The 5,048-nt window shown below is 38.7% G+C and overlaps 2 pseudogenes; one reads left to right on the plus strand and one right to left on the minus strand.

The window, feature by feature from the left end:
- Positions 1–497: 497 nt before the first annotated feature.
- LOC129729286 (palmitoyl-protein thioesterase 1-like) lies at positions 498–1,751 on the minus strand (annotated as a pseudogene).
- A 444-nt stretch (positions 1,752–2,195) lies between these two features.
- Positions 2,196–3,989, plus strand: LOC129729287 (uncharacterized; annotated as a pseudogene).
- Positions 3,990–5,048: the final 1,059 nt, after the last annotated feature.

Raw genomic sequence — 5,048 nt, forward strand, 5'->3', positions numbered from 1 at the left:
GTGTTTCATTTTCACGGTTGCTATGTTTGAATTGATAGATGAACCGATCCGAACATCTTCCGTTTCGTTCTTGTTGGATATTATATTTATTTTGAGACATCCAATAACGATGAACATTTTTGTTTACATCGTATATCAGATAATAAAACCGTTTGTCATGGTAATATGTATCAACTACCGGGCGAAAAAGCTAAGTTGCAATGTTGTAAAACTCATTTGATAATCTCAACCATTGGTACCTGTAGATGAAGCTTGAATTCATCAAAAACGTGAAATTAGGGGTTGTTTACATATGGCACATGGGTTCTATTCACATGTTTGGCGAGATTTGGCGTTTTTGGTCACATTTGGAATTTCGATTTTGCCAGTGATTGCAGTGAGGCAATACATATTCTGGGTCCTTAAATTTAAGGCAAAACATGGCCTAGTCTAGTTGGCTCGATATGAAAAGAGCAGTTAATAACGATAATAATTATAACAATCTTTGTAAATTTGGTTTAAAAATGAGGATAAATGTTTGCTTTAAACCAGGCTTTAGAGAATTGCAGATGATCACCTTCACTCTCTAAAAATATGAGTTTGTTCCTCTTATGCATTTCCAGAAGGCCGATTCTATAAGAAAGGATTTTTAATTTCGAATGTTTATAAAAATATTTTCCAGTAACTTGCCTTCAAAAACAACTCTGATTCCTGCAAAGTTTCAGTTTCTTTATCTTGCCCAATCTTGTAAAATCCAAACCATTGAGATTCGATTGGTTGAACGATCCGATCCTTTGTAAACTTCACCATAATAAATTTGTTCAGTTGTAAATTTTTTATATAGGTTTGGTTTATTGTTCTTTCGTTATTGATATCGGCTAAAAATGTACAAGCCTCTTTATAAGCTTGCTCATTAAGAGGATTATGCCAATAAGTTGCTTGAACTAGAGATTCCTGAACCCAGTGAACATAGACAGCATGATTAAGTAATTGCCGAAACTTCTCGCACGCATAATTTTTTGCTTAATGAAGGGCAGTCCGGTAATCCAAATATACCCTGGTGTTGGCTACCAAGTTTAATCAGATTGTTCAATTTGGGTGTAGCACATCGTTGGGCAACAGCTCGGCTGCAATTGAATAGATGAAAAATGCAATAAAAAATAATCGAAAGTTTTACTCACAGAAATTGTCCTCCTTGTGAGAACCCAATGGCATTATATCCATAGATTAGAGCAGGATCGTTGTTCAGCTGTTGACAAACCTCTTTAACCCAAAATGCAATAAATTAGCTTCATCAACAACTATCCCAAGTAACCAAAAGTTCGGATAAAAGTAGATTTCACAGCCTAATCAGCCAAACTAATGATCATGAATAGAATTCTATTCAGCTCGTTTTCTAAGTAACTAACCGAACTTTCAAGTTCGCATTTGATGAATAAACTTCGAGTAGCATGCAAAGCAGCTTCTAAACCGAACTAGAAAGTTCACATTTAGTTCGGTTAGGGCGCTGCATAGAACGCTATTCAGCTTGGAAACAAAACTTCAAAAAATTCAAAATATTTTTTTTTTAATTTCTTGTTTCCCTAACCTCACCTAACGTATCATTATTAATGTTGATATTATCCCATGATAAGCATATGTACTGGAGAAATTCTAGATCAGAAGAATAATGCCTGGTTTATTTATTATTAAATTTTAAGATATTTTTGCAACTTACCACTCACCACACAAGCTTCGAACTCAAGTCCTCCCCCTTTGAAGCCTAGATCCATACCACTGCTCCGTTTCCGCTATATGACGCCAGCATCGGTTTTACTCGATGTGTCGATTTCTCGTCATTACCTACATGGTCATTGCTAGGAACACACCGGGTCTCTCTTTCAGCTTGGAAGTTCAGATAAAGTACACGCGGAACTTCATGTGAACTCGGAAGTTCAGAAAAGGCTGACGCGGAACTTTTTTCGAACTTTCAAGTTCAGCAAAAGTACACGCGCAGCGCGATGTGAACTTACGTCTGACAGTTCTCTAGTTTGTTTTGATTTCGCTGCAGTTCGCTTGTAATGTGATTGAAAAAGGTTGTGAACGTTGTTGTGAACAAAAAGGTTGTGTACGCATTATTTTCGTTCCAAAAGTGAATTGAAAATTATTCTGGTAAGCACTATATACAAAATATGATAAATGTTGAAAATCGATTAAAACTTTTTCGGTCAATAGATATGCCGTTTGCCGTAGTCGAAACGACCAACGCTTTGGGACGTTGAGAACTCTCAGTGGTGCCTGAAAAATGGATACGGACCTCCAAAACCGGCAGCATCATGCTGTGGCCTAACGTTAAGAGAACCCAGGATTTGAACAAAATGCTCAGGGATGAGAGTATCTCGCCCAAAAAAGTGTGGCTCAAGCATAAATGTACGGTGAAGCGAAGTAACCTAGCGTCTTATGATGTGGCGATGGGATTGTCGGCTGAATTGTCTGGTGAATCCTCGTCAGACATTCAGTGTGTAACCCAACGGAAGAAAAAGGCTAGTAGCAAGGGACTAAATAGCTTCCAAAACTTGTTGGTACTAGACAACGGCAGTGGACAACACATGCCTTCGTCTCCACCGTCTCAAAATCCAGATTCTTTTTCTTCTCTGCTACAACTATCACCCAGAACAAAACAACCACCAGCAGCACCCTTACAAGTAGAACCGACAGAATCAAAAAACCACCAGGACTTCAGGAGGCATCAATGAGCCACCCGAAGAATGCGTATATGTGACTTACGAAGCTATGCCGGACCCGAATGTGCTGACAGCTCCACAACACAGGCATTATTGAGAGAATTTTTCAGCCAAATGAATCATCGGTTGGATCTTTTGAAGAAGCGGACAGCAGACATCGCTACGCAGAACGAATACATTCTTGATGCCTTACGCAACCTAAACTCCAGGACAGCGACTTTTGAAGAACCTCCAGCATTCTACTTCAATCCTATTGAACGAGAGGAAGAACTTACTGATCTGGAGCTTCAGTTGGCGGATAACAACTACAGATCGAAGATGGTAAGAGATAACTACCAGTATCGTTGTTTGCGGTTGTTTGCAATCTGCCACCGCGTTTATTCATTGTTTTATTTAAGTAGGGTAGCGAGCGGCTACGGTAGTGGTTTTTTTAGGCAAGCTTCTGCATAAAATTGCTGCAGAAAACCTGCCGAAGAAAACGACTACCGTAGCCGTTCGCTACCCCAGTTTGTTCATGTTTATGATCATGGCCTGTCTTGAAAACTTCCTAACAAAAACAGTTATGTTGATAGCAAAACAGTCAAGTAATAGTTACAGTTGGACAGAGCTTTCCACCATAAACAACGATATTTCTCTTAATCTAAACCATTATAAAATAAACAAAACAAAAAATCTGTACCTTCATTGTATTTTATCCGATAGGTTAAATGGTTGCGAGTGAATTGTACCGGCGACTGTGCGGAAAATCGCATGTTCGGCGTTCTTGACATGCTGATCAGCAAAAAAATGCAAACGCAATGCACCTGGACTGGAGCCAGCCGTTTAGGACCAAAACTGGCAATCATGCCAAATCGTAACATTTTGCAGCTGTTCCGAGAGACAGGAAGTGACGATTTGGAAGTAGTCACCCAACAGAAGTTGGCCAGCTTTTTCATGAAAAAGCTGAAGAACTCCCTCAAACGTCTGGTCGCTACAGGGGAACGCAGAGGAACCAGACATGTTAGAAGAAAAACGACTAACAATCAAGTGGTGGATCGAGAATCAGTTCTTGCGCCAAACGATGCTATTTCAGGCCAGCAAGGAAAACTTGATAAACCAGACAACCAAGTTTTGGAGATAGAATCAGCTCCGGGGCCAAACGATGCTGCAACAAGCGGGCTGCAAGTATGGGCTGATAAATCGGCCCAGCGTTGCAGTGAGTCCGAGATTGAAACAAGTGCCGGTTCGGTCGTCGATTCATCAGATGCCTTAGACCATACTGACTTGGTATCTGAATTTGCTGAATAATAATAATTGCTTATTTATTTGATTATATTTGTTTTTTAAAATACAGACAAATTTAAGTTTTGCAAACTCCTTTAATTAAGTATTGTATGAATTAATGGGACGAACACGTAACTATCATTCCACTCCATTGCAACTAATTTGCATTTAATTTCTTGGCAGTTAATCTTCGAATTTGTCTTAGATAAACTATTCTTAAGACTTATATAAATATTTAAAAACGATGAATCAAATGGATAGGTAAAGAAATCTTGTTTCGAAGACACAATTTTTCCATAAATTTCCAGCTGAGAGGATTCCAAAACATGATCGAAGCGTAAGTTTTCATTTACATCTACTACATTTCTTCGGCAGGCTCTGACAGAAGGATAGCTTCGCTGTTGTTTCTTGGCTCTCTCAGAGGTGTAATATTCTGTAGAATTAATTTCGGATAACCTATTCACGACCTGTTCAAGGCTTTTCCATCCGCTTCGAAGAAGGTGTTTTATTTGCTGTAAAGCATTTTTAAACGGATATGCTGAAAATGTTTTCAACGGTCCAAAACGCTCAACTTCATCTACAATATGTAGCAGATTGTGTACGTTGCTAGTCAAATACTGTTCTCCATAGAGTTCCATGAACTCAATGACAAATTCCTTCAACATCTTTCTAGCAACATGCCAGTTGGATTTGTAAATATTTGAAGATAGCATAGTAACCGAGCAAAAGAATAGTAGAAAGTGTTTATAGGCATCGGATGGTAGAAAGTCTTTAAGTGTCACAATACTTGCGTAATGTAAAAAACTACTAAACTCTGAGCCTTTCCAATACGACAAGTATTCCATTCCACGTAGTTTACGATGGATTTCAGAGGGCAATCGAATACCAGCTAATATCTTTGAAATTTCATCAGTTTGTTGCGAAGATAATTTTGTTGCATAACCTAATGTTCCATCTCTCCACCCAAGTAGTAAACGTTTCATGACGCCAAGATCAATTAGGTGCAACCGATCTTTAACGACAATGTCTTCAATTAGATTTAGGTTCGGTAGTTTTACCAAAGGTGTGGTGGCTTTTTGATGG

The sequence above is a fragment of the Wyeomyia smithii genome, chromosome 3 (genome assembly GCF_029784165.1).
Source record: "Wyeomyia smithii strain HCP4-BCI-WySm-NY-G18 chromosome 3, ASM2978416v1, whole genome shotgun sequence".
Classification (NCBI taxonomy): Eukaryota; Metazoa; Arthropoda; class Insecta; order Diptera; family Culicidae; genus Wyeomyia; species Wyeomyia smithii.